This window comes from Saccostrea cucullata, unplaced genomic scaffold, assembly GCF_032062105.1.
Source record: "Saccostrea cucullata isolate Sc308-1 unplaced genomic scaffold, CSIRO_AGI_Scuc_v1 ctg555, whole genome shotgun sequence".
Taxonomy (NCBI): Eukaryota; Metazoa; Mollusca; class Bivalvia; order Ostreida; family Ostreidae; genus Saccostrea; species Saccostrea cuccullata.
The window spans coordinates 260,419-276,976 of NW_026936559.1; positions in this window are offsets into that span (position 1 = coordinate 260,419).

Here is a 16,558-nt window from a genome sequence, read left to right on the forward strand (position 1 = left end):
AAGCCAAAAACATTTTTGGGAGTTGATTATATCAACGAGTCTATGTCAGTGGGCCAAGACAGGAAGTGCAACTGACAAACAGCCGCCAAGGAAAATGATCATTGCGAATAAGAAAATAGTTCCCTATTAAAGTTACTATAAAGAAATTATCATTCTTGACAATATAGTCCACAATCACTCTGTATTCAACTTTAGTCTGTCATTTTAATTTCCTCTTAAGCATCTGTCACCTAAATAATCATACCGATTCCGATATGTATTCATACATTGTGCATGTATTCTAATTTTAAGACAGGAAATTCCCTACTAACAAAGCGTCTGCAATATGATGAGAAAACATGATGGTATTCTGGTGGTTAAAAACAGAAACAGTTTTGATTCAGTATATTCAGACAATAAAATAATGGGCTTAATAATCAGATGAAGTACTATAAAATTTAAAGTCAAATTGGAATACAGAGAACAAAACTTCATGTCTAGGCTAGCTGTTTTGTTTACAATACATGTGTATGTGTGCGACTGACTCAGGCTGATGGATAACTCAGAGGGCATTGTGTGCTTGCGAATCTCTAATATGTGTAAAGCTTAATTTAGATAAGATCTCCCCACTGCTGCAGAAGTGACCCACTGCATAGATTAATATTACTTCTCGCCTCTTAATTTTGTGTCCGGAATGATAGTAAATGAAAATATACACAGGATGATTTTGATATGCGTAATATATGAAGCTTGCTATGTGGAAAGTTGTACAGTTATACAGTATAGTGAAAGTCAATTTGCGTGATGACTGTTTGACTAAGCAAGATAAAGAGTGGAAATAGATTATTGCAAATTGTTGGCACATTGAGTATTTTAAGGACGTGGATGGATGTTGAGGTATCCAGTTTCCCACTAACACAGATCTGTGTAATACTAGTGCATACACATTTTGGGGGAAAAAGGCCAAATACACACGTAAATTATGCTTTGTGGTTTAACAAATATCTCGCTGCAATTTTAATTAGATTTCACGGAAATCGGTCTCAAAAATATAAAATGTTAAATTTAAAAATGAATTATACCAGGCAAAAAGGCATAATTAATATGTCATAATCGAACGAGTTCTATTAAGTATGAAATACACCAATCTTTTACATCACATAGTACATGACCTATACTTATATTCACATTTTTAAACACCATTGAACTTATTTTATTGTATGTACATGGAATTTTGAAAAGGGGTTTTAGCCATTTACAAAAATTGTTGATATGGGCTTGAATAGTCTTTTCCTATTTTACAAGATGAATATTATGAACCAAAATCTACAGTGTTTGTTTGTGAAATACCTTCAAAGTAAAGCTCCATTAATTTTCTCATCACCAATTTAGATTGTATTTGTTATTTTACTACAATTAAATTTCTTTATGTCGAGAAACGCTGTCCACTTTATTCATGAATTGGTTGTGTAGATCACTTAATTTTCGAGACACCTTATTTTCGCGAGATAGTCATTATATGTAACTATTTATTAGCATGACAAAATTTTTTTTACGAATTTTGGTTATTGTTTTTTAAAACTATAAAGAATACTTATATATGTGTTAGAGAAAATTTTTCGCGATCACACTGTCTCGCTTAGTTACGCGGAAATAAATATCTAATAAAAATTGATTTACAGTAGAACAAACCATACCTTTTTCACTCTGTAGGATCACGAAATCCACTTATACATTTGCTTCTCACATACCTCAATCAAGAAGCATTAATATAAGTATAATTTGGAAAGTGGGCAAGGTTACACACATCGAATCCAGGTTCGAATCCCACCAAAAGACTTGGAGACCGGTCCTTCGGATGAAACCGTATAAACGAAGGTCCCTGGTCGCAGTAGGTGCTGGCTCGAAGAAGACCCCTCTCTTCTCAATGGGTGCCGAGTATAAGTCAAAAAAATTTGCAGCTCTCCACCGGCAAGTGGTGGCATCTCCATATGAGTCAAAAATTCTCGAGAGGGACGTTAAACAATATAAATCAATCAATCATACATCGAATTAATTTAATAATCAACTCCCATCAGTACTTTCAGTACTTTGATTAATTTTAGTGTTTAGACTCCCAAATTTAAGATATGAATTAAGATTTCAATTTAAGATATGAATTCTAGAGACATTATCTAATAAATAAGTGCGCGTACGTAACTTTTTACCATACTTTTCGAGATATGACTTCAAATATCGAAAAAGGGGGATGAAATTTTTTAGTTTAAAATATATTCTATTCATATATAGAAATGGATTGAATAGCAGGCATAAATGCCTATGATCGTTCTCTCCATAGGTCGAGGTACAGTTACAAGTACATGTAAACACTGAAAAAATGTATGAAGAGTAGATTATCAATTGGTACATATTAAGAATTTATTCAGAAAAGAGAGAGAGAGAGAGAGAGAGAGAGAGAGAGAGAGAGAGAGAGATTAAAAGAAAAAGATATAATTTAACAAATTGGTAGGAAAAATAATAATTATATAGTAAATTAAATATAATCAACAAAAAAGGAAAAAAAAACCAAACAGAACAAAAAAACAAGAACATATGTTTGAGCAATTGTTGTTGACCCAGAGTAGGAAGAATTCCCTAACAGAGCAGTTTACATAGTAAAATAATATATTTCCCATAGAATATAATAAACTAAAATTTGAAAGAAAACCTCTTAGAGGTTCTTATAAAGGTATGTACATGATCAAAAAATGAAAAAAAATTATCCAGACTTAGTGAGTCTACACCATATAATATGTTTTCTATATTAATTGGTATGTTATTTTCATTCATGTATTTAATCAGTAATTGTCGTTGTGAAGCATATCGTTGACAATACAAAAAGAAATGCAGTGAGTTCTCGTTTTGGTATCCACAATTTGTACAATTTGGTGATTCATTTAAGTGATCTTTGAAAAGATCAGCATTAAGGTTACTACGTTTATTCCTTAGCTGGCAGTGTATTATGTTTTCAATTCTATTACCATAATTGTAAAGTTTATATTTATTTTTCTGGATAGGAGTGGTAGAGTTTAATTTATTTTTAAAAGTTTGTATTGTAGGGGAGTTTTTACAATCATCAGATAAATTTTTCCACAAGGATATTGTGGATGGTACAAAGCTATTGTAGTATGACACTGTTCCAATGATTTGGATTCGATATGAACTAGGGTTGCACAAATTATAATTATGTTGGATTGGCATACATCCTTCAAGCATATTATTCATATAATCAGGGGTAAGATTATTAAGTATTTTAAACATCAATGTAAGCTTATGATTTTCCCTTCTTGAACTTAAAGTGTCCCATCCCACTCTTTGTATAAATTACTTTTTGATGCATTACACCTAATGCCTGTAATTATTCTTGCTGCTTCCACCTGCACACTCTCCAATAATTTAGATTGTTCTTCAGTGCAATTATCCCATACCACATTCCCATATTCTACAACTGGTCGAACAAATGATATGTATATTTTGATTAAGGAGTCTCTCTTTAATTTATATTTTAGTATGCGCAGTATGTTTAGTCTTAGGCAAGCTTTTTCATAAATTGTTGCGATATGTTCTGACCAACCCCCATTAGACTGAAGTTTCAGTCCGAGATGACAATGACTTTGATTTTGGGAAATTATATTCATTGTGTTTCCAAATGTAATATTAAGATGTACTCGTTGAGTTCTAGTAAAATTGACATTAATAGTTTTATTAGGGTTGAATTCAACTAGCCATTGATGGGACCACTGCCTTATTTTTTCAAGGTCTGTAGTAAGAGATATTGCTGGGTTATCTATGTGTCATCTGCAAACAGTCGTTTTTGATTTTGTATGTTTTCAGTAATATCATTAATATATATAAGAAAAAGAAATGGTCCTAGAACCGAGCCTTGCGGAACTCCAGCATGACACTTTCCAATCCTGAATATCTACCTAATACTACCTTCTGAACTCTATCACAAAGATAATTTTCGATCCAATCTAAGATTTCACCTTTGAAACCATATTGTTGCAGTTTAAACAATAGACCTTTATGCCATACTTTATCAAAAGCTTTGGATATGTCACAAAAAACAAACCTAACATTTTTGCCTTGATCTAGATTTGATATAATTGTGTTGTAAAATTCAACAAGTTGATTAACAGTGGAATCACCGGGTTGGAATCCTGACTGGTTCTTAGAGAGAAGATTGTGAGCATTCATATAGTTATAGAGATATTTAAATATAATTTTTTCCATGATTTTACAGATACTGCTAGTAAGTGATATTGGTCTATAGTTTGCTGGATCTTCTGGGCTCCCTTTATTTTTAAATACAGGTGTTATATCTGATTGTTTCCAGATATATGGATTTTTTTGTTTTTCAGTGACAGATTGAATAATTCAGCTAGTGGTCTACTGATGGCAGGAATTATATTTTTTAGTACTTGTGGTGCGATTCCATCAGGACCACGAGGCTTTGATATATTCAAATTTTCAAGTTGATCAATGACATCTTCAGTTGAAATACTAATTGAATCAATAGTATAAGGAGGGCCGGGCCTTGAGGGGGCAATTCAGGTTCTCTACAATGTTCAATATGAGAAATTTCAGCAAAATGTTTATTAAGTTGAGTAGCCTTATCAATAGGATGGATAAAGATTTTACCATTGCATTTTAGTGGTGGGGGTATTTTATTTTTATTAGCAAATTTGGTTAATGATTTAACAATTCTCCACCATTTACCAGGAGGAATAGTTTTATCTAAGATTTGTGATGTGATTTTTTGTTTGTAAGTATTCTTTGCCTGGCGTACAATTGCTATAACTTCATTTCTTATTTTAAAGTCACAATTACGTTACAAAAATTATTCTGAGCATTGAAATATGTTTGAACTATTTAGTAGAGCATATCCTGTAAGTTTCACATCAATCAGAGCAGAACGACGAATTTTATAGTCTTTGAAAATTGTCTATGGGAATTCTATGTTAATTTAAAATCACGCATGGGAAGTTTTCTCTTAAAGTAATGAAACTTTTCTAGTGAAATTTTAAGTTTAGAATGACCTTAATAATGTTCCTACCTGAAAATACTCAGAACATTAAAATCAGGAAAATTAGGGATTTTAAGGGGCAAACATTAAAAACAGACCTTTGCCTGTAATTTTTTTTTAATTTCTCAATGAATTTTCAAATAGTTTTCAGATTTGACTTAAGCATAAAAAGGACAATCTAAAAATTATGGTCCGTGGGGTCACTTTTTGACCCCTTTTATGTGTTTTAAAGACCTGAATTATTCTATTTTTAAGTATTTTAGAAAATTTTTGTGCAAGAGTTATCTCCCTCTGTCCATCTGTTTGGAACCTTATATGCTATCTATGTTTCAATTTTGGTATGCATCTGAAAAGTACTTCCGGTTTTATAAGTCCCTTAAAATTGCCTATGGAGATTTCTATGTTGAATTTGAAATCACGTTTGTTCCATTATCTCAAGAGGTGGGCAAGCAATTCCCGTGAAATTTAAGGACCCTCTTTACACAAGTGCAAAATTTTTTTTGGACGTTGAGAAAAAAAATATAGTATAAAGGAGCTAATATTGTTGTTATTTATTCAATTTTCACTATATGGTGCGTGGCATTTAGCCCCCGGAAAGAATGTTCAAAGACTACACAGTATCAGTGAATAGAAATCACTGTAAAATACTTCAGTTGAGAAAATACATGCAAATAACACATTCAGTTAATTTATCTTAGCCTTTTGAAATGATAAAAATACTTTTAATTAATTACATATTGAGTAATATATTGTAAATTTCTATTTTTTTAGAATTTAGATCTAAGGGCAGATCACTCTAATTGAAGAAAAATACCTTAGAATCAGCACTCTTTAGTTTGCAGTGTAGAGAGGGTTCTTAATATGAATATTTACTCAAGCATTGTCTCCAGAGGGTAAGGACATGGAAATAAAAATCCGTAAAATAGAAAGGATTTTAGAGGTCAGTACAGAAAACGACTTTTTCTCTGTAACTTTTTTAATTCTCAACCAATCTTCAAACTAATTTTGGAATTACATCAAGCATAAAGAGTACAGTTTAAAAATTATGGGTCGTGGGGTCACTTTTTAACCCCTTATAAGAGATTTAGTGGATTGAAAAACAGTACATTTTCTTATGTGTTTATAATCACGAAAGAGTTATGTCTCTTTGAGCAGACACTTATGTACATAAAGAAGTGTTACGTTTCCAAATACACCGTATACAACGGGTAACGCGGGGGAGTCGCTTAAAAGTATGGGGGAGTCGTTTTCAACGTATGGGGTAGTCGATTTTCACCGCTTCGGAGTCAGAAGAGATGTGGGTCACGTCTTTTTTCGGTATATGTAAGATGTATTTACAATAAACAACTAGCCCACGGAAGGTAGCAATAGTTAAGCTTTCTGTTGGTCATTTGTCCGGCTATCATATATACGTCTAATTTTCTCAAACACTTCGAAACTATTCGACAGATTTCATATTTATGTTGATCGAGTGGTTAAAACATGCATAGTTTGCACAATGTACGACTTGTGTAGGGATTATAACAGATAAAAAGCAAACTTTAATCTTTCAAATGCAACAATTGAAATTTGGCTAGACTTTATAAAAATTAATAATTAACTAAAGACATTTTCTCTTCAGAAAGTAATGGTTACGTAGGGGGGAGTCGTTTCTGGAAAAACACAACGCATAGGGGAGTCGCAAAATTGAATTGTACTATTATTTTAAATTTGTTTTCTTTTGCTAAATGTTTCCATACATAACTATGTTGATAACTTTATAATTTCAGTAAAATGCAATATGAATAAAGATCAATATAAGCAATATGTACATGTAAAAATAAAAACATGTAATTATTGTTTCTTATTGTTAAGTGTATGAGTATATACCAGTACTTCATATACATTACTACATGTACATTTGATATGGTTTCTGCACGGATGAGCATGAAGTGGTATATTCCAAAATTTTCAGCATTTTAAATTAAATACCGTTAGGCAGTTAATGTCTGTACGTCCGTCCGTCTGTCTGTTAAGCTTTGGGGTACCCATCTCTTATCCGCAACTCCCCTTATACCACTGAGTGAAATTTAATGAAACTTTCACAGAAACTTTACTACATATTGCCATTGTGCATTGTGGCGGATTTAAGGGGGGCGCACCCGGCGTGTCAAAATAAATTTGTCAAAGTAAGCGTAAATCATAGTTTGGTCTAGTAAATGTAAAAATTGTCTACTCGGTAGACCTCATTTTTACCCTACAAAATTTCTAGAATCCAGGAGTTTCCGGGGCGAATTTCCGGGGGCTTCGCCCCCTTGGTCCCCAGCCCCCCCCCCCCCGCCTACTTTATTCGCCCCCCACCTAACTTCAATTCCTGTATCAGCCCCTGGTGACCTCCTATTTTACTTTTTGATCCGACACATATTTTGGGTTTCCCGGCCACAGCAAAACATGGACTTTGCCATTATGGCATGGGAGCCGGGGGTATCATTTAGTGAGCTCATTCCTCACAGTACCTCTAGTTTTCTTGGTGAATTTTTATAGCTCTTACTAAAATTAGAACTTCAGACACTGCCCTTACCCGTAATAACAATTCTGAAATACATTGCACGAAACAGGCACGTATGAAATGTCTTCCAACGTTTTCATGCAGAGTAGTAAAATCACAGTTATATTTGCAAATGTGTTAATAAATTTTGGTTGAGAAACTCTGTTGTTACATAAGTCTTCTTCCAACCGTTTATTTTTGTTTGCTTGTCAAAATTTTTCAGATAAGTTGTTTATAATTCTTTTTTCATACTTATGAAAAGTTGTTATTGTAAGAAAAACTATAACTAAAAAAAGCCTTTCTACTTTTTCCTGAGCAATCAAATAAATCGCTGCTTGACAGTGGAGTGAGATGTTGGACCTGTCGATGAGCTATGGCACCGCTTACTTCACAGTATGGGCGAAGTCACTGTCAGAACTTGATGGGATTGACCAAGTTTAAACTGCAGTGCTCGTGAAAAAAAAATCATCATGATAATATCATAATAAACAGTATAACGATTCATTAATTGATTGTTCTCGGACAAAAATGCTTTTTGTCGACCCCTCAAACAAAACGTTTGCTTCGGACTAACAACTAGCAAACAGTTTGGTTCTTCGGTCCGAAAAAAACGCATGTTGCCCTCGAACCTTGTCTATGAATATATCCATGTAGTACTGACAGTGTAAGCCCCAGATAATCCCAAATATTCTCATTTAAGATACATCGTTTGTGCCTGAAGATGTGTTTATATGATAAATGAAAAATAAAAATAAATTATCTATATGTCGACCAAATTGAAAGCATATACCAGTTTAAAAATTTCTAACCCCCCCCCCACCCAAGAAAAAAACAAGTCAAGGGGCGGGAATGACGCACCAGAAATTTCCACTTTTCTAATAAAAAAAATGGTTAATATTATTATGGAGAAATTTTCCATATCATAAATCTGGTTGTTCTTTTTTATGGAGAGACTGTCATTGTTGAAAGTGAGGGTTCGTGATCTTTTTGAATTTTTGTAAAGTGTAAGAAAATTACATACTGAGCTAGGAAAGGATCTTGTCCCCATGCACTTGTGCTCCGAAGATATATAATCCAATTGTACATGTATTCTTAAACTAAAAACAACACCAGATTAGGTCATACATTTCACTTTATTTTGCGACTTCCCTATGCGTTGTGTTTTTTCCAGAAACGACTCCCCCCTACGTAACCATTACTTTCTGAAGAGAAAATGTCTTTAGTTAATTATTAATTTTTATAAAGTCTAGCCAAATTTCAATTGTTGCATTTGAAAGATTAACGTTTGCTTTTGATGTTTTAACTGTTATAATTCCTAAATAAGTCGTAGATTGTGCAAACTATGCATGTTTTAACCACTTGATCAACGTAAATATGAAATCTGTCGAATGGTTTCGAAGTGTTTGAGAAAACTAGACGTATATGCTAGCCGGACAAATGACCAACAGAAAGCTTAACTATTGCTACCTTCCGTGGGCTAGTTGTTTTTTTGTAAATATATCTTACATATACCGAAAAAAGACATGAGCCACATCACCTCTGACTCCGAAGCGGTGAAAATCGACTCCCCCATACGTTGAAAACGACTCCCCCATACTTTTTAGCGACTCCCCCGCGTTACCCGTTGTATACGGTGAAATAAGTATTGATCTCAAAACAACTTTTGCAATATTGTTTTCTATGATTTTTTTTTATTATAAAACATTGATTTTTATTTTAAGATTCTTTATTTTAAGGGGTCGAAAAGCCCTCTGTTTTTGTTGAACGACAAAAAGATCTAGTTGATATACTGTTTTCATCTGTTGATCATCATCTGTCTCTTATTAATGTATACTCTCTAAAACTCTCTTTTTTCTTCGGCTTTAGGAATTGAACATCTGCTCTCTGATTGCTGGCACTGATCTTTGATAGTCCAAGACAGGGGGGGCCAGTTAGGTGCTCAACATATCATATGGAATGTTTGGTCCTACTGTCTTTTTCTACTCTTATGAAATCTTGGACATCATTGTCTGTGGTTGCATATAAGACAAAATCATCATTTTTTGACAAGAACATGTGTTTTAGAGAATTTGGATAAACACTGTGCAGAAATAGTGCTCAACACGACAGGAAGAAAGTTATGTACTCCATTTTAATAGAACCTTCTCAACACCCCTACCCCCTTTGTTCTTAATAGTCAACATCCAAGCAACTCCAGGAGTGATTATATGTGACACAGGCATGTTATTTATTTTCGGTGTTGAACAATTGGAAGAATATATAAATGCTATTTAATTTTTTTGTTCTTTGGTACCTTTACAGTGCAGAGTTGCCTCCCCCCTTTTTTTTTTACATCAGCCTGAAGAATGCATAAGTAAAATGTGAATTTAAGGGACTTCGACCCTCAGCCAGGAAGGACAACTCTTTAATTTATAATTTAATTCAAAAAGTCTTTAAATGAAGCTTGAAAATTAGATCTTTTCATGCATCAATTTTCATTATATGCCTCTCAATGCGCGTAGGATACAAGATACCAGATTAGGTCATGCATTTCACTTTATTTTGCGATTCCCCTGTGCGTTGTGTTTTTCCAGAAACGACTCCCCCCTACGTAACCATTACTTTCTGAAGAGAAAATGTCTTTAGTTAATTATTAATTTTTATAAAGTCTAGCCAAATTTCAATTGTTGCATTTGAAAGATTAACGTTTGCTTTTGATGTTTTAACTGTTATAATCCCTAAATAAGTCGTAGATTGTGCAAACTATGCATGTTTTAACCACTTGATCAACGTAAATATGAAATCTGTCGAATGGTTTCGAAGTGTTTGAGAAAACTAGACGTATATGCTAGCCGGACAAATGACCAACAGAAAGCTTAACTATTGCTACCTTCCGTGGGCTAGTTGTTTTTTGTAAATATATCTTACATATACCGAAAAAAGACATGAGCCACATCACCTCTGACTTCGAAGCGGTGAAAATCGACTCCCCCATACGTTGAAAACGACTCCCCCATCCTTTTTAGCGACTCCCCCGCGTTACCCGTTGTATACGGTGAAATAAGTATTGATCTCAAAACAACTTTTGCAATATTGTTTTCTATGATTTTTTTTTATTATAAAACATTGATTTTTATTTTAAGATTCTTTATTTTAAGGGGTCGAAAAGCCCTCTGTTTTTGTTGAACGACAAAAAGATCTAGTTGATATACTGTTTTCATCTGTTGATCATCATCTGTCTCTTATTAATGTATACTCTCTAAAACTCTCTTTTTTCTTCGGCTTTAGGAATTGAACATCTGCTCTCTGATTGCTGGCACTGATCTTTGATAGTCCAAGACAGGGGAGGCCAGTTAGGTGCTCAACATATCATATGGAATGTTTGGTCCTACTGTCTTTTTCTACTCTTGTGAAATCTTGGACATCATTGTCTGTGGTTGCATATAAGACAAAATCATCATTTTTTGACAAGAACATGTGTTTTAGAGAATTTGGATAAACACTGTGCAGAAATAGTGCTCAACACGACAGGAAGAAAGTTATGTACTCCATTTTAATAGAACCTTCTCAACACCCCTACCCCCTTTGTTCTTAATAGTCAACATCCAAGCAACTTCAGGAGTGATTATATGTGACACAGGCATGTTATTTATTTTCGGTGTTGAACAATTGGAAGAATATATAAATGCTATTTAATTTTCTTGTTCTTTGGTACCTTTACAGTGCAGAGTTGCCTCCCCCTTTTTTTTTTACATCAGCCTGAAGAATGTATAAGTAAAATGTGAATTTAAGGGACCCCGACCCTCAGCCAGGAAGGACAACTCTTTAATTTTTATAATTTAATTCAAAAAGTCTTTAAATGAAGCTTGAAAATTAATCTTTTCATGCAACAATTTTCATTATATGCCTCTCAATGCGCTTCAAGGTTTTTTGAACTTCTCAGAAAGGTCTAATTAAAAGTAGAAATTTTTATACCAAAAAAGCATTTTTAGATACCAATGTTTATTAACATGATTTGAAATTAGAAGTGATTTATGGAGCTTTGCAAAGAACCTTGAAGCACATTGAGAGGCTTATAATGAAAATTGTTGCATGAAAATATTTAATTTTCAAGCTTCATTTAAAGACTTTTTGAATTAAATTAAAAATTAAAGAGTTGTCCTTCCTAGCTGAGGGTCGGAGTCCCTTAAGTTCCCTTTCTTGTAAATTCAGAATTATAAAATCCAAAATTTCATAGAATTTATGGTATTTGTTGTCTAAGTGTGCATATTCTTACAAGAAATACCCATCAAAGAAGTCTTAATATGACCAGGGATAATCCAATTAGAGTAGTAAGTACCATTTCCTGACAGAGACTGAATTGACCAGGTGGAGTAATCTGCTTATAACAAAGGTATTAATCTCTTTCCCTTAACTTTGATACAGATTTTTCATAGCCTAAGTAATGTCGAATTTTTAATATTAGTTTTACTAAAATTAAAATGTGCTAAATTTTTAAAGGGCCATAACTCTGTTGAGGAATCATAAATTTCCATGAAACTTGATAAGCCACTTTATATATATATATATATATATATATATATATATATATATACCAAAGACACCATCATGTCAAATTTCAGCAATATCAGACAAGGTTTGTGTCCTTATTAGGTCAAAGGTCAAAACTCATGTTAATCAATTCATTGGCACTTTTTGGATAATTTGGAACTAATTTTGAAAATTGTTGACAAATTTAATAAATAAAATTATATCCGGTACTTTGAAGAAGTTAAATGGATTTAAACAATTGAAAAGTGGGGAGGGGCACCTGCTCATGTTGTCAAAGGGTAGGACATAATGTGTGCAATTGATGTGTGTCAACAATTTATACAATAAGAATTTTGATTATATATATAATGTTTTAGGTGATATAGAACCCAATCCTCGCCTATCCTGTTATTTTAAATGTCAAATGGAGTTGAAAAAACAAAGGTAGGTTTTTAACATTTGATTGTTCAGATTACACTGTTGTAAGTAGGAAAGAAATGCCTATTTTCTCAGAACTTTAGCGACTTGGTGTCAGTAATTATAGTTGACATAATTACTTAAAGTTATTAATTTGACACAATTAGTTATTAAATATGAATGTGAATTGAAGTTAAAAAAGCTTTAAAATTTATATTTTCAGTGGCTCATTTTTAGCTGATTGTGGTGTTGCATACAGTTGTAGCCTGGATGGAAGACTTTGAATAATTCAGACCAGTTGTCAGTCAGAAGTGAACAATTAATTTTTTTAGTGGCTCAGTACCTCCCCCCCCTCTCCCCTGTTTTAAATAGTCAACTTCCAAGCAACTCCAGGGGTGATTATATGTGACACAGACATGGTTTTTTTTTTGTATAGAACAATTGAAAAATTGAATTCAAAATACATGTACAGTTATAATAATTAATCTCAAAAACAAAGACGATATTGTAACAAGCTTTGTCTGCTGAAACCAAAACATTTTGTTCGTGTAGTTTCTCGATCTATTTCATCTTCTTCGTTTTAATGAAGACGGAAGGAAAGATTGTTCGCAATTTGCTCCTCATTGCTTATATAAATTTTTAGTATATTTCTAAAAGAATTATAATCCATTCTGACAGTATTCAGGGTTTCCTAATCATAATACTTTAAAATAATTGCTGTCACCAATTACAAAAACCGGGGCTTCATGTATTTAAACCTTTTACGGTCTTCACATTAAACAACATCAACATCACCAGTTATGACGTGTCCAGTGGGTCTGTAGTTGAAAGACGAAGAAGAGCAAGATACTGTAAGAGAGTTCAGGTTTAGATGTTCAATATCTGGATATTTTACGATTTCATAAATTTGTTTGAAAAATTGATTTGAAATGAAAAGTTTCGGTGCAACAGTTGGAATATTTATTGAAAATAAAGGGTGCAGACTTCAACTTAAAATATGGTGGAATGTAAGATTAAACCTTTTGTATTATAAAAAAAATATTATTAATGTTTACAGCATCTTATGTTATCTGTGCAAATTTAAACTTTAAGAAGTGATGTGTCGAGTCAGAATTATCTTCTGACACACGTGGTGGCTTAGAGTTTGTGTTTGGCAACATCCATAATCACAAAGTTTATATTCTGAAGTTAAAGAATCTACAGATATATGGACTTACTTAAGCTTCTTCAAATAGTCCATTGAAAATTCAAGGAAACCGAATATATGATTAAGACCTAATTATTTATTAAAGTAAGGCAGAAGTAAATCAATGGAGACATTTTGTATATTTGATTATATTTGATTGATAAAACAATCAAGCAATCTTCCACAGTACTTAAAAAATTCTTTATATATGAATTAGATAGATTACACGTTCAGTACGTACTGGTTCCCGCCGACAAAGCAGGTAACAACATTGTCTTCGTTTGTAAGGCTCATTATATAAATTGCATTCTAGAAGAACTTGGATTTAATTCTACAAGTGGTAATCCTACTTATACATATACTTCTCTTTCTAAGGAAGAAATTCTTCAAAATCAGCTGTCAGTTTTGAATACTTTTAATATTCCACAGAGCCAAAATGAATTTGAACTACCTTATATATATTGGATTCCGAAACTTCGTAAGAATCCTTACAAACAAAGATACATTGCAGGTTCCAGTAAATGTTCAACCAAGCCTCTTTCGTTACTTCTCACTAAAATATTGACAGAAGTGAAGGAAAAACTTCAAGAGTACTGTACAACTATATATTCAAGAAGTGGTGTAAATCAGATGTGGATACTTAAAAATTCTAAAGAACTTTTGGACAATTTGAAATCACAAGACTTAACAAAAATCAACAGCATAAAAACTTACGACTTTTCAACTTTATACACAACAATTCCCCACGACAAATTAAAATCCAGGCTTTTTGATATCATTGACAGCTGCTTCTTCAACAAAAATGGAACTCGTAAGTTTACTTACCTCGTCATTGGTCATTTGAAAAATTATTTTGTTAAAACAGATTCTGATTGCACACATAAGTACTCTGAAGTTGACATCAAGAAGATGCTTGAGTTTCTGATTGACAATATCTATGTGGTTTTTGGAGACCAGGTATTCCAACAATCTATTGGAATTCCCATGGGTACAAATTGCGCTCCGTTATTAGCAGACTTATTTTTATATTCATATGAAGCAGAATTTATGCAAAATCTTTTGCGTGAAAAGAAGAAAACACTTGCTGTGGCCTTCAACTCGACATTTAGATATATCGACGACGTATTGTCAATTAATAATGATAATTTCCATTCCTACGTCGACACGATATATCCTGGTGAGCTTGAGATAAAAGATACCACAGAGTCCGACACTTCTGCTTCATACTTGGATATTTTACTTGAAAAAGACACTAATGGTAATCTAACAACCAAGCTATATGATAAACGTGATGACTTTAACTTTTCTATCGTCAACTTCCCTTACTTATGCAGCAATATACCTTCATCACCTGCATACGGAGTACTTATATCTCAGTTGATTCGATACGCAAGAGCATGCTCTACGTATGAACAATTTCTTAAACGAGGTAAATTATTGACAAGCAAGTTGATGAAACAAGAATATCAACAGTCTCGTTTAAAGTCATCATTTCGTAAATTCTATGGTCGATACAATGACCTTGTCAGCAAATACAATTTATCATTGAATGAAATGCTGACTGACGTTTTTCATACCAATTGTTAGTCCATTATTTATACACTGAATTGACCACGGATTTTTTCCGTTATTTCCTGATTATGACAACGAGCACACGGCGGGTGTGACCGGTCGGCAGGGGATGCTCACTCCTCCATGGCACCTGATCCCACCTCTGATGTTTCGGAGGTCCGTGTTTGCTCTGCTCTTATTTTGTATATTTGTTTAATGGACGTTGAGATTGAATACTGTTCGTTATTTCCATATCCTTCCTCTATATGCACGATAATATCATACATTTTAATAAAATACGATTTGGGTAATCCTAATTATTTTAAAAATATCTGTATCACTATTGTAAACTTCCATGAGGAAGTCTGATTATAGTGAAACTCTCATAATCCCACCCCACTTTTTTTTTTTTTACACATCATTACACATTAATCTCAAAAATAGACCTGGCACTAAACAAAGGAATCAACATAATTTTTCCATGAAATATTTTCCATAGCTTTTCGTTCATTGTAACTCATTTTTAGAAGTAATTTCCAAGAATGAAGTGTGCATTGATACAGGTAACCTTAATAAATATTCAGTCATACTTGACATGTTAAATGATTACTAGTAAGTTGGCGAGAATTTCTGTGAATTGTTTATTTTTATCTTTCCAATAAATGAGTGTTTTGTGAACTGACACTTGTTTAACTACTTAGGGGAATAGATAGCTTTATTTACCTCTGCCCTACATTCTTTCTAAATACTCTGCTCTTTTCACGTCTATTAATTAGTGTCTATAGTCATTCTAAGTTTAGCATTCCACTGTTGGACCGACACACCTTTAGATCGAATAGGTCCTCGTTTGATCAGCTCACGAAGTGTATTGCTTAAATGGACTTTAAGGTTTCACATTTCAATTAGTTGATTTTGAGTGCCAGTTTAATTTTGAGGTAAAGTAACTTACAAATGTGCAATACAAATACATGTATAAGTTTTGAGAATAAATAGTTATGAAGATTTACATTGTACTTTCAAAAACTTCCTCTGTCCCAATTCTGCAGCTACATGTACCTCTGCCCCTTCAGGAAGATATAATATGAAATTTTATAAAAATTGTATATAATACTTGTATATGAATTTGAGGGTTCGGAGGGAACCGGCCTGAAGTAAACGACCTGTCCATGTCGCTATAACCAAGGGTATTTAAAGGATTGCCATTTCAAAAACCTATAAAATATTGAGGTTTGCCTATATTAAGCATTCGCTATTAAATTATGTGTATGTGATTCATTGTAATATTAACCTGTTTTAGAATCTCGATAAAATTTTAAACATGATA